A 27,986-nucleotide genomic window follows, 5' to 3' on the forward strand; every position below is an offset into this window, starting at 1 on the left:
CTGAAATCTGTTGTTCTCAGTCCAAACCCCTACAGCCTGCAGAAATCAGGACAAGATCTCAGAAGTATTGCTTAGGCTGGGACACTGCTTAGCTCATCCAGCAATTTCATGTAGATGTTAAACAGGAGTGGAGAAGTACCAAACTCTGGAAGATGACAGAATAGGCGCCAAGGGCAGGATTCCCCTTCCCAATCAACACCAACTTGAAGTGACTCTGGTAGAAGGACAAAAACTGGGCAGCACAGAGCCACCCACCACCAACCCCTGGAATTGGTCCAAAAGAATACCATGGCATTGAATTTCCTTCTTCATTTGTCTTTTTAGACATTAAATTACTAGAATTAATGATAAACAGAGTTAGATGTTGTTTTGTCCAATTGTACATGCTATTCTTTTTCAACAAATCACTGTAACCAATATGATCACCTCATGCAAAAATATTTCAAAGAAGCTGTCTAAAGCTAGCATAGTAATTTAGTACAGTATTTTCTAGGTGGCATTGTCAAATCGATCATTATGAACAGTGAAAAGGGCATACACTCATGTTCAAATGAACAATGATTTGTATATCATTATAACCTTGAAAAAGGCCAAAATTATCTGAACTTTCCTATCACTACTATAAAGCAACCACCTGGACTACAAGAAATAACATGATTCAAACAATATTTGGTAGTAGTAGCTTTATTGAAAGCCTGGGTGGATAATATTTGGAAGCTGAGGATTATGATTTGCTTTGTGTGTGTGTTTTCTTCTTTTTTTTAGTGGCAGGATAAAGTCATATTGGAAAAGTGGAAGTTGCCACTTCATATTCATCTTTTTCTAAGAATTTGAAAAGAAAACCTACTTTAGGATTTTCACTAGTGCTCCATGTGCACCTGATATTAAACAGATGATTGACCCAGATAATTAAAATGAAATGGAAAAACAAAAAAGGGACTTTTTAAGAGTAAAAAATTTATATAGGAGAGGAAAAAACAAAGCCTCCCTTCCAGCCATTTACCTTCCCAATTATGCCTTCTTCTCAAATTGTCTTCTGTCCTCCATTACTGCCTCCAGTGCTGTGAGTTCATCAGACAGAAATGTGCTCCATGGAATTTTGACACACAGTTCAGGTTGCCTTAGTTATACAGTATAGTATATGTGATTTTATTCACACCATATATATTAGAGGTGGCAGAAAGTTAATTAGCAACTTCTAGTATCTTAAGAGATTATTTGCACATTTTGTTTTCTTTAACCCATAAATGAAATTGAATATTGCTTTGTAAAAAAAAACCAAGGTATATAGTTTTAAGAAAATAAAACAAATTTAGAAAGATTTCTGAATCTTCACTAGGGACAGCTAACATCTTCTAGAGTCAACTAACCAAAGGGGAAATGTATGATCCTAGACATCACTGCTTTAAAGAACAGCAGACAAAACATCTTTATGAACTAAATTCAAAGTGCTGAGCAGCCTACAAATACTACATTTAAAAAATAATAATTATACTTCTTATAGCCTTAAAGAAGTATCTTACAGCCTACTAAATTTGGACAAGATAGCGTAGATAGGAGCTGACTGTTTATTATGTCCTCAAATATAGTGAATTTCAGAAAGGAAAAGTACCAAAGCAAAGATTTTAAAGCAATGGCTTAGCACAATCTATAAACCAAAATATCCATAGGCCTAAGACAGTGATGTGGGAGTTAGGTTTTCAGCAGAGTGATGGCATGGGGAAAAACTATCTTTGTGTCTAGTTGTTTTTGCATGCAATGCCCTGTAGTGGCATCCTGAGGGGAAAAGTTGAAATAGTTTATGTCCAGGACGTGAGGGGTATGAGATATTTTCTCATCCCTTTTTCTGGTTTGTGCAGTATACAGTTTCTCAATGGAAGGCAGTCTGGTTGCAATTGTTTTTTCTGCAGTCCTAACAATCCATTGAAGTCTGTATCTGTCCTGTTTGGTTGCTGTGCCAAATCTTATTATAAGATTACAGTAAAAGGTTACAGTAAAATATTCTTGCTTCTCCCTTCCTCACTTTCTTTTCATGAGAACTAGGGAGGGACAAGTCTGAGATGCTTTGTCAAATTACACTTTTGCCCCAGACATTTCATTTACCTGATGGTTGTCTTGGTCCTGAGTCTTCCTCCTGGTGATTTCCCTCTGTCCCTTAACACCACCTGCTAACAACAGCAGAAGCAGGTGAAAGAGGCCAGGGTTACTAGCAACCACTCAATCTAGTGACCTTGCTGCTGCTACATTCACTTCTCAGTTTTGAGGAGAAACTTCTACTTGACCCAGGCCTAGTCATGTTTTTCTCCTCCTTGTCAGTCATGCAACAGACATGGCAAAGACACTTCTTCCTTCATCAGGCATTTTCTCTGCCTGTTCAACTTTCAACCCTTCTGGCCACCCCAAGAATTTTAATTCCTTCCCTCAAATTTTCTTATGACCCTTCATAGAGTTGTGCTCCAAAGATGGGATATCCTGCATTGTAGCTTACATAACATTTCCTTTGATCCAGAAATTCGTGAGTGACAACCCTGAGGCTATGAACAAGTAGCATAGAATAGAGATAGTTTTTCTCAGAAACAGAATTGCAGCTAACATTACAATAATAAGCTGAATAAGTACGATGACCCATATTTATCATACAAATATATTCCATGTCATCTGTGAATAATTGTATAAGGGATTCAGTTTGCACAATCTCTTCTTCATTTTGACTATTTCACAGTCTGCTGGGCTGTAAAGAGACCAGTTGTAAATCAGGAAATCTCATTGGTTATACTTTTTCATAATGTCATAAATCAGATTTCAGATTTCTTCTAGAGTGGTATTTCTCAACCTTGGCAACTTTAAGAAATGTGGACTTCAATTCCCAGAATTCCCCAGCTAATATAATGATCTTCACATATCTTAAAGTTGATAAATTTTAGAAACAGCACTATAGACAGAAAGCTGAAAAGGAACAGGCAAACACAGTGCCTCAGTGAACCAGTCTGAGAGTTAAATTCCACTTCACAGTCCAAGGACAATTGTCAAGTTCCAAGAGAGAGTAAACTCTAGTTTGGGCTCAGGAATGTATGCAGAGCTTCAAAGTAACCATTACAGAATCTGCCTCCGCAGAGGCCTATTGTCCCTACCCTGATGCAGGTGAACCTGAGCAATTTGGATTTAATAGGATCAGATTTTGTCTTCTCTTGCAAGCAGGCATCTGATCACACAATACCTGAGGTCTGGGGGGCATCAGTGGAGAGAAATGTCAGGGCAAAATCTTCTATATTCAAGTTTGAATCAATCAACCTTTCATCTGTCCTGCTTTCACTGGCCCAAGGTTGTGTTTCTTGGCTTCTGAGTGTACAGGTTCATTAGCTTGTTCTGAGTAAGAGGGTATGCCCAACAAAGGTCTGATTTTTCTGTCTCTGTATCTGGTCCATGAAATGTTTCTGAAGATGTCTGCACAGTTATTTACAATTGCATGTGTAGTGTATGCGACTAAAAGCATACACAGGATGTCAGCACAGCAGGGGGCTGGACAGCTCCAGGCTATAACCGCTTTTGGCGGGAAAGCCTGGTTCGAACAAAAGCCTGACAGCCCGGGGCATGATCAGCTCTGGTGGGAAGCCAGGGTTTAAATCTATTGGTCACCTGCACTGGCGGGAAGCCCAGGTTTGAATCCATTGGTATTCACCTGGGCAGGTATAAAGATACGCCAGGTAACCCCTTTTCCCCAGCCTTGTTCCTGACCTCAATAAAGAAGTTAATACCCAGCTGAGTGTCCATCTCTGTGTGCGACCACGCGACTTTACACTGGCGACGAGGATGGGATCCTGCCCTGGACATTGCTAGCCGCGGACGAGACTCCATCGGCAGCACCGAATCAGGACACAGGACGACCCGAGACAGCGGAATGGCACAGCTGGGTCAGTATCCCCTTTTTAATAGTAACCGTCCCGAAGAGTGGGAAGCCTTCGTGGGACAGCTCGAGTGCTACCTAAGGACGAACGGGGTTAAGGATGACCGGCAGAGAGCAGCGGCGCTGCGGAACGGAAACATACCAGCTGGCGGTTGGACTCTGCTCACCCGATGACGTCAACGCCATCGGGTACAACGAACTGCTGGCGAAGCTAACTGAACACTTCAGACCAGAAACGTCCGAGATCACGTGGAGGTATCGTTTCGAAAAACGGGACCAACGACCGGGTGAGTCCGCTAAACAATACATGGCCGCCCTAAGGCAGGTAGCCCATCTCTGCAATTTTGAGAACCTAGAAATCAGGCTAAGGGATCGTATCATCTGTGGGTTGCGGGATCGGAAGCTGTGGCAGAAGTTGTTCACAAAACAAAAGCTAACCCTGAGAGACGTTCAAGAAGAGTTCCTAGCATGGGACGTGGCCGAGGAGTCTGACGCGAGGGAAAGTGGAGCCATCCACCAGCTGAGCAGCTGCAGCGGAGCAGAAGGGGCAACATCCGAAGTGGACACCATAAACTGAACCCCTCGACCCTTCACCACCACCCGAGACAACTTGAGGGAGCCAAGACCGGCCACGGCAGACCTGAAGTACCAGGAGTGCAGGTGCGGAGCAAACAACCTCCGGTTTACCCAACCCTCCGGTTACAGTGCAAACCGGCCCTGGTCTACCCAGCATTGTGGCTGCGGGCCCCGGTCTACACAGCACGGCGGCTGCGGACAACCCCGGTCTACCCAGTGTTCCGGCTGCAGTGCAAACGGCTCCTGATCTACCCGCTGCGCAAGTTGCGGCAGACAGCACCCCCGGTCTACCTGCCGGTTCAAAACGGCAAAGTGTTGGGCGTGTGGAAAGACTGGACACATTGCGTCGGTCTGCAGGAGCAAACAACGGGACAGCCTGCACGAAGTGGAAGCGGAGTTCCAGTCTGCCACAAGTACCGGGGAGAGGTTGCAGCGACAGACGGTCAGCCACACGGAGGGACGGGCAGCTGTTTGTGCAACAGGGGACCCTCAGATACTCCAAAAATAAAATTAAGGTGAAACTGCAAGGGATCCCCTGCACGATGGAACTGGACTCGGGGTCAGCTGTGTCAATAATAATAATAATAATAATAATAATAATAATAATAATAATAATAATAATAATAATAATTTAATTTGTATACCGCCCTTCTCCCGAAGGACTCAGGGCAGTGAACAGGGCAATACATAATAAAAAACAGAATACCAAAATTAAAAAGTGATTAAACCATTATGCCCATAATAATTAATACATATTAAAATTAAAACTATTTATAAAAACCCAACCCCATCCCGTCAGACCAGGCCAGCTTGTTCGAAAAAGAAGGTTTTGAGATCGCGCCGGAAGGAGCGAAGGTCGGGGGCCATCCGGAGCTCGACCGGTAAGCGGTTCCAAAGGTCTGGCGCGCCCACAGAGAACGCTCTCCCCCTGGGGGCCACCAATCGGCCTTCTTTGATCGGCGGCACCCTGAGGAGGCCCTCTCTGTGGGAGCGCACTGGTCAATCATCTCCGCCAGCACGTTTAAAGAAATTTGTGAGCGGAGCGGCCAGCGGGTTCCCTGGAGGTCATCGAGACTGACCCTCTCTTTCAAAATTCACTGATAAATGTTCGGGGGGAGGCGTCACTGATGGTACAGTACAGGAGGTTCTCGGGCAAATTGAGTGTATTGGTCGTGGAAGAGCAATGAACCAGCCTCGTGGGGTTAGGGTGGTTCAAAGCGCTGGGCGTTGGAATCACCGGGATTCACCAGACGCGGAGCCACCATTCACTTGAATCTGTCTGCAAAGATTTTGCAGATGTGTTTGATGAGCAGTTAGGGAAATACACAGGCCTCCCAATTTCGTTTAAATTAAACCCCCAGGTTCAGCCCATCAGAATGAAGGCTAGAAGAGTTCTGTTTGCTTTAAAGCACAAAATAGAGAGGGAACTGGACAAGCTGGTAGACCAGGGGGTGTTAACACCAGTCAATGGCGCGGAATGGGAGACCCCCATCATGATGCCTCTCAAGGCAAATGGCGAGGTCCGCATTTGCGCCGACTATAAGGGGACAATCAACCTAGCTCTGAGCGCCCATTCATACCCGGTCCCCGCCGTTAGCAGCATTCTCACATCCCTGCAAGGTGGGTCGGTGTTTGCCAAGCTGGATCTTGCCCAAGCTTATCAGCAGCTACCGGTCGACCCAGAGACTGCTAAAGTGCAAACGATAGTCATACACAAGGGGGCGTTCCGGGTAGACCGGCTGCAGTTCGGGGTAAGCGTAGCTCCTGGGATTTTTCAAGAGGTTATGGAGAAAACCCTCAAGGGGATACCAGGGGTTTGCCCATACTTTGATGATGTCCTAATTGCAGGTAACTCCGAGGACGTTTTGGCAGACCGTCTGAAAGCTGTGTTAGAAAGGTTTAGGGTTGCAGGACTGAAACTCAAGAGGGACAAGTGCAAGATTGGGGTGACTGAGACAGAGTTCCTAAGGTTCAGGATCAATGCTCAAGGCATCCACCCATCAGCATCAAAGGTCAGGGCAATCAAAGAAGCCCCAATTCCACAGAATAAGTCAGAGTTGCAGGCATTCCTGGGCCTGCTCAACTTTTATCACACCTTCCTGCCACACAAAGCAACTATAGCAGAGCCTTTACACAGGCTGCTTGACAAGCAATCACCCTGGGTCTGGTCTACCACACACACGAACGCATTCAACACACTGAAAACCCTGTTAGCAGGCAATGCTACAGTCACACACTTCAGGGAAAACAAGCCAATCTGTATTGCGTGTGATGCATCCCCTTACGGGATTGGGGCAGTCCTCAGCCATGTAGAGGAGGATGGAACTCAAGCCCCCATCGCATACTACTCCAGGACACTGTCAGCTGCAGAGAGGAATTATGCACAAATTGATAAGGAGGCACTGGCAGTGGTCGCAGGAGTAAAGAAGTTCCATGATTACCTGTATGGTAGGGACTTCCTAATATACACGGACCATAAGCCACTGTTAGGATTGTTCACAACTGAAAAACAGACACCACAAATTCTGTCACCCAGGATGCTACGCTGGTCCATATTTCTGTCAGCATATGCATGCAAGTTGGTACACAGGCCAGGCAAAGAGATGGGGCATGCAGATGGCCTCAGCAGACTTCCCCTAAGGGACACTGAGCCAGACCCCGCACCTGCTGCCCAAATACTGGCAATACAGGAGCTGCCTGAATGCCCTCTAAATGCTAAGGATGTGGCCACAGAGACCCCCAAGGACAAAATCCTGAGCAGGGTGAAATTGTGGGTAAGCAGTGGGTGGCAGGACAAATCACCAGGGCAAGAGTTCATTGCATACTTTTCCAGAAGACATGAACTATCAACTCACAAGGGGTGTCTGTTGTGGGGGAGCATAATTCCCAAAGGGCTAAGAGAAAGAGTCCTTCAGTCACTGCACGAGGGGCACCCAGGGGTGGTAAGGATGAAGGCTCTGGCAAGGAGCTACCTGTGGTGGCCAGAGTTAGACAAGGAAATAGAAGGGTTAGTAGCTGGGTGCTACACGTGCCAGAGGTCAGGGTGCACATAGACTATGCGGGCCCCTTCCAGGAACACACATTCCTAGTAGTGGTAGACAGCCATTCTAGATGGTTGGAGGTGGTGCCCATAGGCAACATGACCTCAGCAGGCATTAAGGGGGCTGTTTGCAACCCATGGTCTTCCAGATGTAATTGTGTCAGATAACGGAACGCAATTTACTTCGTCGGATTTTCAGGTGTTCCTGAGGACCTTGAGGATTAGACATGCCACCTCAGCCCCCTTCCATCCGGCCAGTAATGGGTTGGCAGAAAGATTCGTGCGCACAACCAAGGACGCCCTCAAGCGCATTGTTCAGGGGGAATGGAAGCAACGGCTGGCCACCTTCCTTCTTCACCAACACTCAACACCCTGCTCCGCAACTGGGAAAAGCCCAGCTGAACTCAGATGGGGCAGACATCTGATAACAACACTGGACAGGCTCCACCCCGACAGAGTAGCAGCAGATGTCGGACCCCCAAACATCAGGAAAGTTTTTAACACTAGGGATTCCATCTGGGCGAGGAACTATAGCTCAGGTCACCCAGGGGTGCCAGGGGAAATACTAGCCCAAACAGGGCCCCTGTCTTACAAGGTAAGGGTGGAGGGGGGACTCCTGTGGAAAAGGCATCTAGACCAGCTAAGGAAAAGGGCCCCTGAAAGGGTTTTTGAGGGCACACTGGAGTCTGATGAGGAGGAGGAAGCATCAACACAAGCATCCAGGAGGGCTACCAGAGGGTCACAAGGGCAACCCTATGCCAGGCAGGAAACCAGCAGTAGAAACAGGGAAACTCTAAACCCCAACGAAGGAAGGGCACAACAATACTATCAAAGTGGCCAACTAAACCCCAGCATCACACAATTCCCTGGAACAACAACACACACACACACACACACACACACACACACACAACAATCCACCACCTCCACAGCAAACAGGGGGAACAGGAGACAGCACAACACCACCGGTTGAAACAGTCCTAAGACAGTCAAGCAGGGCCCACAAGGCTCCAAGCTATCTCTCTGACTATGTGCGTTCCTAAGGGGGGAGGAAGGTGGAAATGTCAAAGTAATTAATTGAAGGTAACAAATTGTATATAGTTAATAAGTTGTATATAGTTGGAGAGAGGGAATGAAAAGGGATAAACCATCACTATGGGGGAAGGGGTGTAGTGTATGCGACTAAAAGCATACACAGGATGTCACACAGCAGGGGGCTGGACAGCTCCAGGCTATAACCGCTTTTGGCGGGAAAGCCTGGTTCGAACAAAAGCCTGACAGCCCGGGGCATGATCAGCTCTGGTGGGAAGCCAGGGTTTAAATCTATTGGTCACCTGCACTGGCGGGAAGCCCAGGTTTGAATCCATTGGATGGTATTCACCTGGGCAGGTATAAAGATACGCCAGGTAACCCCTTTTCCCCAGCCTTGTTCCTGACCTCAATAAAGAAGTTAATACCCAGCTGAGTGTCCGTCTCTGTGTGCGACCATGCGACTTTACAGCATGAAAGATGTAACTCATTCAGGAAATAATATGTATGAAGCAATGATTCCCAGTAAACTAGTGAATTTTCAAGTTTAGACTTCCATGCATTTCCACTGCATTTTCTTGCATTTATTGGCATTCCTACACATACAGGGATGTAATAATAAAACTATTTCAGTTATTTCTGCAAAAGTAGATATGTTGATAGCTCCGCAATCTTTCCAAGCATCGCAGGGAGTTTGTGATCCATACCCAAATATATCTTTTTGACACAGCGCACCTGTAAAGCTGCTTAAAAAAACACCACAAAACTGATATATTATACCAATGGGAGAATGTTTCACAGAAAATGACATAACAAATATTAGTTTCTATACATATAAAACACCTTCTGAATAACCCACAAGAAAACTTTGTTATTATTATGGGTTGTATTGGCAGTTCTGTATAAAAGCAGATTGTTCTTTCATGAGAAATAGAACAGGCAGAAAAAGATTACAAGGCCTGGCCCATTAGATCCTGTTGATGTCTGTGAATATGCCTCGGTGTGGCAAATCACAGAACTGCAGATAGCCCTTTCATGCTGGCTCAGGAATTCTGGGAATTGAAGTCCACAAGTTATAAAGGAGCCATAGTTCCACCCCTCTGCTCTAGAACATAGTTATTTAATATTATGGTGTGCATAATATTACATATCATAGAAGGTTACATGCTGTTCTTTCTTATATTCTGGCCATCATAAAGTAATCAGATTAAAATATTATTAAGTCTTACAGCTCCTAAGAAACTGTAATGTTTACAAGCAAGAGAAAACCACTCAAAAACACAAAGAATTTAATTTTGGCCACATCTACTTTTTGTAAATATACTACTCAGCACAACACCCAGATGGTAAATCAGCCCTTAGTGTCTCAAAGTTGTATACACTTTCCAAACAGTGTTGGCAGTTCACGGCATGCCCAAGAAAAGGGGTTCTGGCATCATCCCAAAGGTTACATATTGCTGCAAAAATAAAATATTGCTTCATAGAGATAGGCAATGGGCAATCTTTTGGCAATTCTGGGAGTCTGACTCAGACTATTATTGCTGAAAGTTAATACGCAGAGTACCCCTCCCCAGTTTTACTGTAAGCCCTGAAATGGGTTTAACCTACTCACACACCCCCACCAAAAAAGAGGAAAACAAGATGCAACCCATGCCTATGCTTATGCCCCAACTCTCTCATCCTTGGTCCACCAAATAATGTTAAGTATTACTTGCAGCCATCAAAATTCTGTCCATCCCTGCCCTTGTAGTTTTAAGATCTGTGGCAGGAAGAGGAAGCTGAGATCAAAGTATGTGTATCACCTTTTATTTGACTCTTGACAAATGTGAAACAAATGTTGAACCACTTGTTTGTTTTTAGCTTAATGGCCATCTGGCAGGCTAAGGGTCTCTATTTGTCTTCTGTCCATATGTTGTCTAGCTTTTATGCTTCATGATGCTAATTTGGGTTTGTTGTTTTTAATGAGGAGAAATCTCCTTTTTTAATTTGCTATTTTAGGATAGTTTTATTTGTCCTTTTAATTTTTTTCACCCCAATATATCTACAACTGTTATAAGTGCATTTTAATACTGCAATTTTAAACAGAAAGAGACATGTTTGAAGATCAGATCCCTCTAAGAATGAATTTAATTTTCATTTCCATTCAGCAGGTGGTGCTATGTCATTGCTGATTTAAAGGCCGCCCCCCCCTTTTTTTAGTATGATTATAAAATGTTAGATTATCTGCTCTAGATCTTTACAAAAACCTATTGAAAAAATAGCAAATTTGAATTTTTATCATTTGTAAAAATGTGTTTTTCCTTTCTTTATGTTTTAATGTTTAATGTTCTAAACCGGAGATGAATTAATTCCTCTGATCTATGCCCCTCTCAAGGGTTGCAGGAAAAGGTCCTGCTGTATTGCAACCAAATCTACCACAATTCGCTGCTCATGTATCATGGCTTAAAATCAAAAAGTTGCAGTTACAAAAATTTCTAAATATAATGTATTTTTGTTTATTGTACTATGCAAAACCAGTAAGAGTGGCAGAAAATATTATTTGACACTTTAGAAATATTTAATGTTAATATATTTTTCCACTTAAATAACAAGGTTTCTATATCTTGATAAATCCATAAAATATTGTTTGAAAATTAATCTGACAGACAGACTGGTACAGTGTAATCCTAATGAGAAGACCTGAAAGATTTATTAGCAGAATAATCTTCTTTTCTAACAATTGTACATTCTAGTTTATTTTGCCTAAAAGAATGATCAGAACTTTAGGATGATTCCTGATCAGGTTTTTCTTGCAGAATTATTATACTTCATAGACACAATTATGAAGTTGGCAGACATAAACCTCTTCCCAGTGTGTTTTCTTACCAACACACATCAAGAAGGCACTTTGACCAATTTTAAATTATGGACAAAATACCAGATATTATTAAAAACATTTTATTTATTTTATTTTATTTATTTAATTGAATTTCTATACCGCCCTTCTCCCGAAGGACTCAGGGTGGTGTACAGGGCAATAAAAGCATTACATACAAAAGTTAAAAATAAGATTAAATTAAGCCCTAACAATAAATAATTAAAAATACCCCAAACCCTTAAACCAGGCTGGCCTGTTCAAATAAATAGGTTTTCAGATCACGGCGGAAAGAGCGAAGGTCGGGAGCCATCCGGAGCTCAACCGGTAATTGATTCCAAAGGGCTGGCGCACCCATAGAGAATGCTCTCCCCCTGGGGGCCGCAAGCCGACACTCTCTGACCAATGGCACCCTGAGGAGGCCCTCTTTGTGGGAGCGCACAGGACGAAGGGAAGATGACGCCGGCAGCAGGTGCTCCCGTAAGTAATCCAGACCCATGCCATTTATGGCTTTATAGGTAATCACCAGCACCTTGAATCTCACCCGGAGGGCAACTGGAAGCCAATGCAGCTCGCGGAGAAGAGGTGTTACATGGGAGTATCGGGAGACCCCCATCACAACTCGTGCGGCCGCATTCTGCACCAGCTGAAGCCTCCGAGTGGTCCTCAAGGGCAGCCCCATGTACAGAGCATTGCAGTAGTCTATACGAGAGGTCACGAGCGCATGAGTGACTGTATGCAGGGCATCCCGGTCCAGATAGGGTCGCAACTGGCGCACCAGGCGAACCTGGGCAAAAGCCCCCCTGGTTACAGCTCCTACATGGTCTTCCAAACTGAGCTGTGAGTCCAGGCGGACACCCAAATTGCGAGCCCTATCTAAAACATTAACTGTGGAATTTGTTGCATGGAAATAGCATTTGTAATTTTCTTAAAATTTTAGGGATGCAGAGCTTGAACATAGCCATTCAATTGTTGTGTATATGTGAAATAAACAGATATCAGTTTTCTAAGCAGTTGGACAGTGGTTTGCTATAATGCAAAGCTGACCTTTTTGTGTTCTACTTCACATTTGTAAATACAGTAATGAACAGAGAAGTGGGAAACATGGATTATATTATATGGATTGTTTATTTATTACAAATACTTCAGTCATGCAACTCTGAGCACCTTTATTCATAACATAAGGGTTTTTCAAAGTAAGATTTGTGGAAATCTAGTGTTCCACAAGAAATTGAATGGGTTCTGCAAGACAGAGGAAAAAATACATCTGCATGAGATAAAGAGAAAAAAACATCTCTGCGGGTGACTAAAGAGGGGAAAAATATAAGCATATTCATCCAACTACTCCCACTTCAAGTCTGCTTTACAAAGGCTTCCATTGTCATTTTTCTATGGTATAGTGAAAATATTGAGATTTGTCAGCTAATATTCAGAAGCCCAAACACCTTTTCATGCAAGCTCCAGAATTTTTTTTATGAACTTTGCAGCCTGAAAAAGTTTGACAGCAATAATGTTTCTCTATTATGAATCAAAAATTGTCAATATTATCAAATCAATCAAACGGGAACCATAATTATTATCATAAATTCAATATAGTCTTGTTTTATAAAATGAAAACATCTTATTAATCTCCTTCTTTGGCATCTTATTACTGCTATAACCACATTCCTCCCAACTCAGGTACCTTCACATTCTTTCCTTAGTCCCCAGGTACACCACAGTACAATCTACATGTTTAAAAACTTCCTGAAACCTTGGAGTAGGAATGCAATTCTTCTGTCTGGTGAGAAGGCATTCTACATCTCCTGAAGAGAATGTTTGCCCCCAAAGCTCCTATCACTGCACTTCTCACAGAATGGGAGCTTTCAGTAGAAATGGTCAACATTGTGCCTTGGACATGGACATTATATAGGGAGAACATGACCTCGAAGCTAGCCAGGCTTCAAAACACCTAGGATTTTAAAGGAGATGTGTTCCCACACATTTTGGCCAAAGGGAAAGAAGAAAACTTTTTTTATCTAATGCCAAATTTTAGATTACATTTGTAATTTGCTATTAGGTTTTTTTTATCATAAATAAAGCATACTTATTTTTAGGCGGTTACAATGTGCATGGCAACACTAGGAAAAAATAGAGAAAGTGCGCTGAATATAAGTTAACATATTTAAATATTTTTATTACAGATAAGTATTGGGCCTGAAATGTTAAACTAACATTCTGGGAAATGTGGCATTAATTTTTGCCACAAAAACTAAATTACCGTATATACTTGAGTATAAGCCGAATTTTTCAGCCCACTTTTTGGGCTGAAAAATTCCACTTCGGCTTATACTCCAGACAACAAAAAAACTTACCGAGGACTTGTGCGCGGCCGAGGCTTTGGTGCTTCCGGGATCGCGCGCACCTCTCCCAAGCCACCGCCGTCCGGAGACCTGCCGAAGTTTGGGGAGGTTTGGGGAGGTGCGCGCCTCCCCAAACCTCCCCAAACGTCGGCAGTTCTCCGGACCTCCGCGCCCTGCCTGCCTGCTTCTTTCCGCAGCGGAAAGAAGCAGGCAGGCAGGGCGCGGAGGTCCGGAGACCTGCCGACGTTTGGGGAGGTTTGGGGAGGTGCGCGCGCACCTCCCCAAACCTCCCCAAACTTCGGCAGGTCTCCGGACGGCGGTGGCTTGGGAGAGGTGCGCGCGATCCTGGAAGCACCGAAGCCTCGACCGCGCGCAAGTCCTCGGTAAGCTCCGGGCGGTCACTTGCTTCGCGTCTCCTGAGGGAAGGGGGGGCGACTGGAGCGGGCGTGTTTCCTCGCCTGCTGGGCGCCGCGATTTGCCCGGGGAACGCACGGGCCCCGAATGGCAGCGTGGAGCGAGGAAGCGGACAGCCAGGGCTTCCCCGAGAGCCGCGGCCACACAGGGTATTCCTGTGTATTCAGGCTTGCAAAATGGCGGATCGGGCCTCTGCTGGCGGCAGAGGCTTGCAGAGCGCGGATCCAGCCTCCGCCGGTGGCGGAGGCTTGCAGAACGGCGGATCGGCTTATACTCAAGTCAATAACTTTTTCCAGTTTTTGGGGGTGAAATTGGGGGTCTCGGCTTATACTCGAGTCGGCTTATACTCAAGTATATACGGTACTTGGGTAAGATGAACGTATTGCCTATTATTCTGACTATGAGAAGGAGAAAATTTAGATGGAACAGAAAAAACAAACTGTCAAAATAAGGTTTATTAATAGAAGATAATGTAGCTCAAGGTTGAACTGTGGAGACTTTAGTGATGTCTGAGATACCTAGCTGAGTAATAAAATGTTTGCAAGAAAACAACCAAGCTCACTTTGTTTATTGCTGTGTTTGTTTTGATATAGCTATTTCTGAGAGAATGCAACTTTAATGGCAAATTAGTATTGGATGGATGAAAATGTGGAGAAAGATCTGAAACAAAAATCTTGACAGCAGCATAATTTTGTTTTTTCAAAATGAAGAGGTGAAGATAACCATTTATCAAATAAAATCACCACAAATTGAAAATAGAAATTGTATGTATTTGTAGAAAAAGCCCTTAAGGAATCAAAACCCAATTTTCTTGCTGGGATAAAATTAATAAATATCAGGCATTGAACGAAAAGCCTCTTAGGGAGGAAGAATAATGTGGTATGTTTCTCAGGAATCACAAAAAGCCAGTTATTCTCAGTAAAGCTGTTTATTAAAGTCCTAATGAAAAGCTCATTTCTCGTTATTTGTTGTAGTAACTTGGACTCCATACAGTGACAGATGGTCACAAGAGTAACCTATAAAAACTGACTTTCGCTTCTGATAAAGCTGTATAGTAGCTGATTATTAGAATGTGTAAAACAATATCAAACGGAGTGCAAAGCATCTATCTCATCTTATTAATCCTGCAATCCAGACTGTTTCAGATTGCAGCCAATCATATTTACATCTAAAAATACTGAATATAGACATAATGATATCACCTATTTCCTATTTGCAAATTACAATATTTACACCAAAGTTTATTATAATTTACACAAATTAATTCTCTCTCTCTCTCTCTCTCTCTCTCTGACTATAGGGATTCCTCTATTGAGAATATTATTTCTTTCCTTTCTGTTCCTTTGTATTGTTTCCTTCTCCATCACGTAACCGAACCATTTCTTGTTCTTCTACCATCTAAATTCAGCATAATCAAGGAACAGGTATGAAAATAGCTGTGGCAGATGAAATCACCTTACCTTAATAAATACATAGCATTTCCATAAATCAACTAGCACATGAAACCTATTTGTAGATAAATGTGTGCTATTAACTATTGCAAGTGTTTTCCTTAAAAAGGCATTAGACTGGAATCTGATAGTACTTTGCACTAATACAGAAGAGAAACTTCTATTAAGCATGTGGTGTGTTTTGCTCATTATTTTCTTCTTCTGGTAGACCAAACAATGACTTCATCCAAGTCCAAAGGATATCATTAAAGAAATAGGCTTTTCTGCTATTCTGTTTGCTTCCCATGCATATAGTCCTTATATACAGAGGACCTGGAGTAAAATAATAAAAATCTAACTAGAAGTGGTTAAAGAAAGCTCTTTGTATCCTAATTTCTTTGACAAGCTAGACTTTTCCTTAGCTGCCTTTGTCCAACCAGAAGCAGGTTAGACAGAAGCATCTATCCATGTGGAAGAGAGTGCAGTACAAATATGGCAAGATATAATCTGGAATTAACCATTAATTAAGAACACTACAATAAACAATGTAGGAAAAGAATGCAAAGCATAACTCTTGGATTTTTTTCCAGCCCAGTAATAACTCTGATCTGGGCCACATAACCAGGAAGGAATGTGAGAAGTCTTAGAATGGAGGAGTTAGTAGCATTCTTAGCTGCTGTTCAACTTCTCCTGCATGGATACACTAGGCAAAATTTTGTGGAACATTTTTCTCCACAGCTCTAAGCTAAATCCAGACTATTTTAAAATTCAGTCTTCTTTTGCTTGATTCTCCCTCAGTGCCAGTTCAGTTTGATTCAGTTCTATTCATTTTCAGGTAGCTGTCTTAGTGATGAACAAAGACATAGGATAGAACAGACTATTTCAGAGATTTTGGGGGAAACTGAAGAGAGTCTAAAAAAAAAACCCTCTTGAAATTTAAAAAAAATAGCCAATTTAGCTGAAACTGTACAATTCAAAATTCAGTACAATTTTAATGTATATAAATTATAATTGGATGTGGTGATACTTTAATGTAAATTGTTAGGGGTCACTTCAAAGTGAGATGGGCAGCAAATAAATTTAATAAATAAAATAAACACTTCTAAACTTGTAAGACTTAGATGGTACAAGAGGCTGTGGTAGCAGTAACATTGAGTGATGATGGAGAAATTAATGTGAACACAATGAAACCCAAACCTGTAAGAAAACACAGTGCACATTTATAATAGACCATAAAGACAGTACAGCAGTCACAAAAGAAACAACAGATTGTCTGGATATTCTTGCAGATAAGCTGTTGAGGTATGCCTTTTAGCTTATTGGTTCCTAAAGTCGGATGTTGATCTAAAAGCAGTGTGTATCACTGCTTTAAAACATAGAAACCCCAAATCCTGAGTATTTTGAGCATATGGAAAACCTGGAGAAGCCCAAATTGTCTCAGTGGTTGCATTCCTACTCAAGGAGGGCTAAACATCTATGAACACTGCTCTGGTTCTCATCTTGTTTCCAACTACACAGTGCAGATGTTTAATCAACATAACACTAATAATATTCTGAAGGCTATGGGCAGGTTAAATATGCAGTCAGACACTGAAAGTTTCTGGTTTTATGTACATCAAATCATGCTATCCCTGTTTAGATGTGAATCTAGCCAAGCAGTACTCACCTGGATCTATGAACAATCCGATCAAATTACTGAAGGATCAAAAGGCAAACACCCTATTTTTAAGGTGCCTCTCTTAAAATTAATTTTAAAAGACAGATTTTCATACATGAATTTGTTACGGCCGAGGCTGAGGTTAACTCCAAAAAGAAATATTCATTGTTTACAACTGGTAGAGAAGTATAGATTTTTAAATTTAAGAAGTATCTTCTTTTTACCCGACTCTTCATTTATCATTTTTTGTAAAAACTACAAAATTATTTTTATTACTGCATGTTTTGGGTAAACAAAAATGTTAGGAAAAGCCCTGTTTCCAGATAGACACTTTTTTGTATACTTGTTGTTGTTGTTATCTGCGAAGTCGTGTCCGACCCATCACGACCCTATGGACAACGTTCCTCCAGGCCTTCCTGTCCTCTACCATCTTATGGAGTCCATTTAAGCTCACGCCTACTGCTTCAGTGACTCCATCCAGCCACCTCATTCTCTGTCGTCCCCTTCTTCTCTTGTCCTCAATCTTTCCCAGCATTAGGCTCTTCTCCAATGAGTCCTTCCTTCTCATTAGGTGGCCAAAGTATTTGAGTTTTAGCTTCAGGATCTGGCCTTCTAAAGAGCAGTCAGGGTTGATCTCCTCTAGGATTGACCGGTTTGATCGCCTTGCAGTCCAAGGGACTCGCAGGAGTCTTCTCCAGCACCACAGTTCAAAGGCCTCAATTCTTTGGCGCTCAGCCTTTTTTATGGTCCAGCTTTCACTGCCATACATTGCAACTGGGAAGACCATAGCCTTGACTATACGCACTTTTGTTGACAGGGTGATGTCTCTGCTTTTTAGTGTGCTGTCTAGATTTGCCATGGCTTTCCTCCCGAGGAGCAAGCGTCTTTTAATTGCTTGGCTACGGTCCCCATCTGCAGTGATCTTGGAGCCCAGGAAAATAAAATCTGTCACTATCTCCATTTCTTCCCCATCTATTTGCCAGGAATTGAGAGGGCCGTATGCCATGATCTTGGTTTTCTTAATGTTAAGTTTCAACCCAAGTTTTGCACTCTCCTTCTTCACCCGCAACAAGAGGCTCTTTAGTTCTTCTTCACTTTCTGCCATTAGAGTGGTATCATCTGCATATCTTAGGTTGTTAATATTTCTTCCGGCAATCTTAATTCCAACTTTTGATTCATCTAACCCTGTCTTTCTCATGATGTGCTTGTTCTGTACCAGCCTGCTACCAGCCCTGCAGATAAGGCAGGGACAACCCCTTTTACAAGAAGGCAAGAGGCTGGAACTAAGCCTGCCAAATTTATTAACATAAAAACATAAACAGAGCAAAGAGAGCAAAGAGAGCAAACACGAACCATGAAACAGGAACTATTCAAACGGTTGCCTTCAGCAAACCAGCCCTCCCATGCATTCCCCTTTTATACAGTTCAGGGCGTGGCTTCTCTCTGCCTCCTTCCGAGGTGCCCCATTGCCTTCCTCTGTTTACTCCTGATTGACTGCCTCCTGCGTCGGGCGTCCTTCAACAGGGCCAGCTGTGGGTCATCTTCATCCACGCTGTCAGGCTCACACAGCTGGGTCTGCATCATGACCAGGTGGGAGGGGCCTGGCTGAGGGCTCTCATCAGCAAGCTCTCCAACCCCCTCAGCAACCTCTCCAACACCCCCCTCCTCCTCTGAATCATCCGACCCAAATGCCGAACCCACAGGCTGACCCTGAATCACAACAGTGCTCTGCATATAAGTTAAATAGGCAGGGTGACAATATACAGCCTTGCCGGACTCCTTTCCCAAATTTGAACCAATCAGTGGTTCCGTGTCTAGTTCTCACTGTTGCTTCTTGGCCAACATATAGGTTTCTCAAGAGACAAATAAGATGGTCTGGTACTCCCATCTCTTTAAGAACTTGCCACAGTTTGTTATGATCCACACAATCAAAGGCTTTAGCATAGTCAATGAAGCAGAAGTAGATGTTTTTCTGGAACTCTCTAGCTTTCTCCATGATCCAGCATATGTTGGCAATTTGATCTCTAGTTCCTCTGCCTCTTCGAAATCCTGCCTGTACTTCTGGTAGTTCTCGATCCACATACTGCTGGAGTCTAGCTTGTAGGATTTTAAACATAACTTTACTAGCATGAGAAATGAGTGCAATGGTGCGATAGATGTTTATTTGAAACTTTTTGACATATATGCTTGAAGCACAGCATTCATATCCATGCTTATATTAGCAAAGGTTACTACTCTGAATTTGGATTAAAAAATAATTTGACACTACACTTCATATGATAAGGGACTCCAATAGGAAAATGAATTCTGTCCTTCAAGTGACTTTCTTAAGAACTTTAATAACATTTTAGCTTAACAAATTCAGTAGAACTCTGTTTAAATGTCTCATTTGCTCAATTTTTTTAAAGAAAGAAGTGACAGGGAATCAAATCTATCCCAAGAAGCAAATGAATTTTTCAAACCTTCTCATGACCCAAATAACCTCATGAATCAAAGTATGGGAACAGGAATTTCAACTTACTTCCATTTCTTTTCTTTAATGTTAATAGCAATTGTTCACATAGTAAAAATTCAAAACTTATCAATAACATGAAATGTATTTAACTCACTATAATTATTACCTTTTTCATAATTTACATTCAACAGAATTTTTTTAGTCAAAAATTATTTTAGCACATTTGACTATAAATCACTGAAACGTGAAGATGTACAATTTCAAATATTTCATTTCTATTATTTAAATTGTTTGGAAACAAATGTATTTCAGATGAACAAGATATAGAATACAATTCCTAACAGAACTGCAAGACAATCATATTACTGCCCCTGAAAGACAAGAAACAAGTCAAACAAAGGAACAATTATTTTAAGTTACCATAAGCAACACTCTTACGCCAACAAACGGAGACGGGATATGAAGAGATAAAGATTAGCAAACAGCAATAAATTTGCTTTATATAATTTAATCTGGTTTTACTGCTGTAACTATTTATGAAACAAATGTGAAAGACAAAGGTACAGAATTAATAACCAAGGGTGCACAAATGCTTTTCATGTGTATATTATGGTTAAAAATAGTTTGGTTTTTTTCATTTAAAAATGCTGTCTTAGAAGAGCACACAGAAACTTTATTTACTTAAGGAGAAAATATTCTGAAACAGAGGCTGCCAGGGATCAAAGAAAGCATATTAATTCTTTTTCCCCCAGTCAAGTTATAGAAGAATTGTTATAAAATATATTAGACATAACTGTGATGTTAACTTTCATTTCAAATAATAACAAAGGGGTTCTAAAGAATAATCTGCATCTGGAATAAGTTTAGTTAAACTCAACAAGACATAAATAAGTATATGATGCCACAAAACTGATCTTAAATAGTACTGACACAAGTGTGCTACTGTCATATGAAGATACATCTTTTTTCTGTACCCCATTAGATTGACCCAGACACAAGAGAGACACAAAAGCCCTTGACCCAGACAGGTGGGTTTTTTTTTTGTATCTCCTACAAGGATTGAGGAGATATTTTATTTTGTAAAGAAAAAACACACCAAAAAAAACAGAATTGAATATGGAATTGAAATTCATGCATCTTAAAGTTGCTGAGGTTGAGAAACACTGCTCTGTTACTTCTTTTTTTCTGTTGAATCTTACTCAATTTTTGGCTTTTGTTAATCTTTGTACACCACCTACACCACTTACCCATTTCTATGAGATGGGTAACTATATAAATGCTATATAAATGAAATGAAAAATATCAGTATTAATAGCTTTTATGGCTTTTCCAAAATAGATAATAAAATAATATCTTAACTCTGTTCCTTAAACTTAGAATAAGTTTCTTTCCAGTTTTGTAGAATTATTTTCTTTACTGTGACCCAGATTCAATAGAACCAAAGCTCTTTTCATGAGACATCAATTTCCATGTTTTAATAAAGTAATTCAAACATCCGCCTCTTGAATTGGATCCAGAAACACATTGGTAACCAATGCAGCTCACACAACTGAGGTGTAACATATGCACTATCAGAGACAAACATATCTGCTCTCATCAATGCATTTTGAAACCGCAGAAGTTTCTGAATATTGTTCAAGGGCAGCCTCATACTGAGCACATTGCAGCAGTCCTATTGGGAAGTGGCCAGGGCATGACCTACTTGTGTAGGGCCCCTTGATCCAGGAACAGGTGTCACTGCCACACAATATGAGATTATGCAAAGGTCCTCCTAGCCACAATTGCCACGTGCTCCTCAAGCAGGAATTGTGAGTCCACAACAACCCTCAGATTGTGCAAAGGGCCTGCTTGGGCAGTGCAACTCCAGTATCTCAAAACCCAAAGCTGCTCAATCTTGCCAGGGTTCAGCTGAAACCTGTTGTTCTCCATCCAGTCCCTCACAGCCCCCAACATTTGAATAAGATGTACACAGCATCACTTAATTCGCCAGGGATAGTGGTGATACACATACTGATACCTCAAACCTTGGTGACAGATATGCAGCGCCCCACATAGCAGAGAGTCAAGGGCAAGATCTATTCTCCCCAACTGGCCCCATAGAAAAAAAGGTGAACCAGCCCAAAATGGTGCCACCCCCCCCAATCCTTGGTCAGTCCAGAAGGATACCATGGTTGATGGTATTGAAAGCCACTGAGAGGTCATGTAAGGCAGGGGTCTCCAACCTGTGGGCCATGGCCCACTACTGGGCCTTCCAACCATAATGGGCAGGTTTCATTATGATTAAATTGAGGATTATCTGTATCTAGTTTTAGGACTTGTGTGAAGAACAGAACACATTTTAGATCCTATTAATGCAGAAGTACTGAAAATTCAAAAGGCTTCACAAACTCTTAAGCACAATTGTATCTCATTAAAATTTCAACATAAATCTGCCAACTTACTTTTCTTAAAAAAATGTCATTTCAATTAATGTGTCTCATCAGTCTAGCAGCTTGTTTTATTAGTAATACACTTTCACTGTCAAAAGCTAATCATGTTTTCTTTCTCAGCAATTGGTAAGGTTCAAATGTCTATAATAAATTATATGAAATGAGTTACATCTCTGAGCATCTGTGACTTAAAAGGCCTTAATTAAAAAATCCCAACAGGGCATCTGGAGGGGGGGAGGAAGCAAAACAGGTCAAGATAGCAGCTGTGACTGCTGAACAAAGCCAACTTTTTTTGTTTTAATTTGGGAGCTTTGTAAAAAGGCAGTGTTGATCACACAATCATAGCCACAAAAATGGAAGCACACACAAACCCTTCTGACACCTTTGAATCTCAGTCTTTTTCAAAGCTAGTATAATTATATTGATCTGTAACAGATTTTCAGTCTGTAGAAAATGTTAGGCTCCTCCCACACTAGTACGTCTTTACACTGCTATCCAACATACTAATGTTCTTCTCTTAAGACTTCTTGTGGTGAAAAACTATATCATAACTGGATGGAAAACAACTACTGTGCATAACATTCTTGAGATGAAGAACGAATGCACACCATTCTTCAGATGAAGAATGAATGCACATCACTGTAACAGAAGTGTGCTAATTACACCACATTAAGAGACTATTTCCAATACTGCTCATGGGTTAGTAGATGATATTGCTTCAAACTGAATAGTTTCTTTATTATTCAAAAGGTATATGGAAGAACCTTCTTCAGGATCATTGCTGGAAAGTCTCGGGTTGTAAGTGATTGTTCAATCGTTAAGCAAGACAACTCTGGTAGAAGGAAGGGGAGGAGTTGTTTTATTTAGTAGATCATTTAAAATGTTGCAATCCATTCTATTCTACTGACTAATTTTAGATGAAAACAAGTTGCCCTGGAAGGGACTGCTCAACAAATTTCGGGAGGGCTGTCGGACCAGACGTAAGACGAGTCTATCCCTCACCCTCAGTCGGTGGAAATAAGGATTTACAGCTCCGCGTAAAGCGAAGCTGCTCGGGTGGACTAACCCAGGCAGCATTTTGCGCATGAAAAGTTTTAACTCTGCTGCTATTAGGAACAAAACTTGCACTAGAAACTTCCCGGGATCCCGGTTGCTCTCAGAACCGCCGGCTCCCTTCCCCGCATTTTCCTTTTAAAGCAATTCCAAGTTCCCTTCTCAGCCGGCCGGCCCTGACCTCCACCCACCCCCGGCAGCGGGAGGTCAGGGCTGACGGCTCCCAGAGGAAGGGGGCGCTGTCGGTCGTTGGCGAGATCCGCCGAACTGAAGCTAGGAAAGTAGGAGCTGCCTCCGCCGCGCCGGGAGTGAGCCGGAGTTGCTTCTCAGCAACAGCTGCTGCCGCCACCACGGCCGCCTCCCGCTCCTCTCTCTCTCTCTCTCTCTCTCTCCCCTCCTCGGGTCTCCGGCGGCCGCCATGTTAGGTCGGGATGATGAACTGGGGCTGCGTTGAAAGGGACCCAACGCCTCGTCGCCCGCCTCCTGGTGCGTGTGGAAAGGCGAGCATCCCGGCTCCTCCCTCTCCTCCCGGCCTGGGCTTGAGGTACGGCCTCTGGAAGCGACGGTTGGGCTCGCCGTTTCCCTGGGAGTCCCTGGCCGGAGGCTATGGGGCGGTCGTGGCAGGGCTGAGCACGTCGGACTGTACCTGAACCGAGGAGGAGGAGGAGGAGGAGGAGGAGCAGCAGCGACGCGAGTCTCCCCAGCAGCAAGACTCGGCGCCGGACCGGCTCCTCTCGTCCTGAAGCTGAAGCGAGAGCGCCCTCTCCCCTGCAAAGAGGAGGGCGGGAGGGGAGGGGGGGCTTGGCGGTTTCCCCCGGAGTGGCCCGCGGGCACCAGGTGAGGAGAGTTTCCAGTTCTTCCTCTTCCTCCTCCTCCTCCCCCCGAGCCTTTTCCCCTTCTCCACTCTCGTTGCGCGGAGGCGGTGGCGCCTGGAGAGCGCTAGGCCCCGCAAGATCCTGCCCATTTTTCAGGAGCGGGGGAAGCTTCTTGGGTCCGCTTCGTAGCAGCCCCGCGCCTGCGAGTAGCAGGTTTGGGAGGCGCTCGGGGGAGGGGTGGGGGTGGTCCCCCCCTCCGTTCCCCAAAAAAAAAAGTTTTTTTACTGGAAGTTCCTCCTCCTTTCTACCCGGCAGGGTGCTTTTTTCGAGACGCGATTGCGCCTGCCGGCCTCGCGCGGGTGTGGAAAGACTTCAAAGGGTCCCTTTCAAGTGCTTCGTCCTAAAAAAAACCCTGCAATGCTCTTTTCTTCCCTCTTTCCCTTCCGGTAGCCCAGGGGTCTTCAAACTTGGCCCTTTTATGACTTGTGGACTTCAACTCCCAGAATTCCTCAGCCAGCAAAGCTGGCTGAGGAATTCTGGGAGTTGAAGTCCACAAGTCATAAAAGGGCCAAGTTTGAAGACCCCTGCGGTAGCCTGTTCGTTTTCTGTTTGTTTGCTTAGCTTGTTCTTGCCAGTCTGATGCCAACTGGAAAGGAAGGGGGGGGTCGTTATGATCGATTTCCACGGCAGGTTGTTGCACTCGGGTTCCCCCTCTCCCCCCCCTTTTTTTTCCTTTGAAAAGGAAAAGGAGGAAATAGGATACGGGGAACTTCAGGTGTCCCCTTTCAAACTGTTCATCGCTCTCCTTCATTTTCAGTTTCCTTAACACCAGGAAAAGTTCCTGCCCGTAAGTGTACGTAGAGAGTCTCAAATGTGTGTCTGTGCTGCTGAGTATATACAAAGGTCGTTCCTTATAGCGTAAAATCGTTTTAAGTAGGGTATGGCTGCAACAAAAGTAGCAAAGTGGTGTTGCAATCGAGATAACTGAGCATTGATTTCTTAATTTCGATCCCAATGGAGATGTAGCTTATTTGCCAACCTATTAAGTGAGAAACTTGAGCCAGGTTTTAAGAATCATTAAATTTTCATATGATTTTTTTTTTTAGAAAAAAAAAAGTTTGGGCTTCCTTCAAGCCCTGCTCTTTTTTCTTCTGTTGTGGTAAAATGGTATATATTGTATGATAATGCAAAGAAAATAGTAAAATAGACAATTAGGGAAATGCTGTACTTTAAGTTGGAAAGACAATCTTCAGTACAACATATACAGGATTTTCATAGATTTCTGTTAATTTCTAAGTATTAATTTCTAATTGTACATTTTGATCAATTTCACCTAATTACAATTAAAACAATTTTGACAAACTTTATATTTTATTTGAAAAAAGTAGTAAGCATTTGTCTACCCAAGAAAGTGAATGAACATCCCATTCCATATCGTATGTATATTTAGATTTTAAATTATGGGATTTGGCTTTAGCCTCATTACAATTAATATATGTATTGGGAATTCATGTACATTTTGTAAGAGAATCCCATTGCATATCTTAAAAGGGAGAACCTTTTGTTGGCACTACTTCAAGTTATATTAAATAAGGCATACTATCTAATAAAATATTACAAGTTAAATTATTAGTTAAAGTAACTTGGAATGAATTGAGTCAAAACAAGTTAATACATTATGCTTTGTAAAGCAGTAGAGAAAATGTTTCATTAATGTGATATAAACCAGACCTAAAATCAAGGAGGAGAGTTCTTTGTGCCTAACAAAACCCATCAGTATTCTAAAAGCTCAAATTTGTTTAGAATATCTGTATTCCTAAAACAGTGTTTTGGCACCTTGCTAGAGTTCACCATTTGCATACACACAAACCCTGGAGATGTTTCTGCTTGGTGTAGGAAATACTGAAATAGAGGGTCCTTTTCTCTGCGTCATCTGGAAGCCACGCCCACCCCATTGCCGGCAATGGCAAAACCATCCCGATACGTGGCACGATGTCATGTGACATCGCAAGTTTGACATGTCTGATGTAAGGGGATTTCAAATTAAACCTGTAAACCTTTAATATTGTAAAGACATGTTAAAATATGTCTTTTAGTCCCACAGTTAACACAATAATCTGAAAAATCACTGTTTAATATGCATTTGCATGTTTCTAAATGTTTCTAAAGAAAAAAAAGTCTAATCTACTGCCAGAATGCAAGGCAGGATCCTTTTTAAAATAGGTATGTATAAAAAAGATAGAATTGTGTACCAAGTGCTATATATCATGCCATTTATATAAATTCTTTCACAATTTAAAACTCTTTAATCAGTTGTGAAGTTGGGTGTGATATTTTAAACTGGTTAAGCACTATACACATACTTCTGATTATAATAATCTTGTGAAATATCTACTGTTAAAATTTGTTCAGTTAATGCATTGATTTGGACATACAGTATGAATTATTTAGAATTTCAGCCTGTTAAAGAACAAGAAAATATTACACCTGCATTGCTACCAATGATAGCAGCTAACAAGCAAAATTTCCACTCTTAGCTTGTTTTGTGTTAAGGTCTGAATCAGAACTTCTGATTCTCCTTGCAAATCAGAATCATAAGCCAAGAATATGATTACTTGTTGTTGCTAAGCCAGAATATAACTCACTGCAACAACCAGTCCAGACCAATTCTGTTATATAAATAAACAAAGTCAAAGAGAATCTACAAAGTATGCATTACACCGCTTAGCATGATGTCAGGAGAACATGATCTAAAGGCAGGAGCAATTTAGCCTAAAACTGGTTCTGTTTTGGGCCACATTGAATTCCATTAGGATTCATTGTTTGGGATGCTAACCACTTTTCAAGTTCATGTGACCTGTTTGCCTCCAGTGTGTGTCATGTGAACAAGGCCAGTGTGTTCCCAGTTGTTATAATAATTACAATTTTATATTGATAAAATAACATCATAATAAGAACAATGAATTTTAAGTATTCATTTCTTGCATAAATTCCAAACTTTTAGACATTTGGAAAGTTTTCATTTTTTTATGTTCTATAATGACATAACATGTTAACAAAGTCTGTTCATTTAAAAGCAAGGCAGAAGAAACAAACAGTACTTATGAAGTTTGGTAAGCATCCTAGGCTGAGTTATTGCTTAAGAATCACTGACACAGCAGAATAATTTTAATACTGTTATAGATTGGAGAATCTATACTGACTAAGTGCATGTATTTGAAAGCATTTCCATTTATTTTAATGCAATATCTAATAAACTCCCAAACATAAAGAAATTAAACATCAGATTTTGTCTATTCATTTCTTTCATTTGTGCCTAAATCCATGCAATATTTAACAATTTCATTGTTTTATTTTAATATAGGGGATCTTTTGTTTAATCTGAGAAATATACTGTGTTGATTAAAGTGCTTCAACCTTGCTGCATATTTCTGGCAATATGTTGTCTTGGAAACACAGCTCCTACCTACTCTCACTTTATCTGAGAATTTAGATGATTTGATACTTGCATTGACAATTCTAGATATGCAGTGACAAATATGCTGTGTTATGTTCCAAGCCAGCAACATTTAGTTAGCTACATTTGAATAATCTATATTTGAATCATCTACATATAAATCATCTATTCTCACCTGTAATTCATTCTCCATCCAATATTTGCCTTGGAGAATTATATTTTCCTTCTTTCTTTGGGCGTTCCTATAGATTCTGAGATAGGACTGCCACAATTTCCCCTATAGGTGAATCCGTAATCAGAAATAGGTATCCTAGAAATATGCCTAATTTGTCAAGTGTCTTGATAGTGTCAGTAGCCTGTCCTACTGTCAGGTTGCTTTTCAGCTTCTGGTTTATAACCATAAAATACATCTAATGGGTGATTAATTGATACGACAACAGAGTGTTTATTCATCTCAGTACTGGTGATAACCTATGATGTAGTCATTTTATAAATAACTTTGAAATTGCTCCCTCATGTAGAATCTGCTAC

At 41.8% G+C, this 27,986-nt stretch overlaps 1 protein-coding gene across 2 annotated transcripts in view; it reads left to right on the forward strand.

The window, feature by feature from the left end:
- Nucleotides 1–2,099: 2,099 nt before the first annotated feature.
- YES1 (YES proto-oncogene 1, Src family tyrosine kinase) overlaps nucleotides 2,100–27,986 on the forward strand; it is a 76,469-nt gene continuing 50,582 nt past the window's right edge. Inside the window, exons 1-2 of one of the 2 annotated variants that reach the window (XM_081322994.1) lie at nucleotides 2,100–2,187; nucleotides 23,861–24,020. The gene's annotated coding sequence lies outside the window, so the exon portion shown is untranslated. Of the gene's footprint in view, nucleotides 2,188–23,376; nucleotides 24,021–27,986 lie in introns of those variants that run through there. The other variant, XM_081322995.1, reaches the window with a different exon arrangement.

The sequence above is a fragment of the Vipera berus genome, assembly GCF_964194415.1.
Source record: "Vipera berus genome assembly, chromosome: 3".
Lineage (NCBI taxonomy): Eukaryota > Metazoa > Chordata > Lepidosauria > Squamata > Viperidae > Vipera > Vipera berus.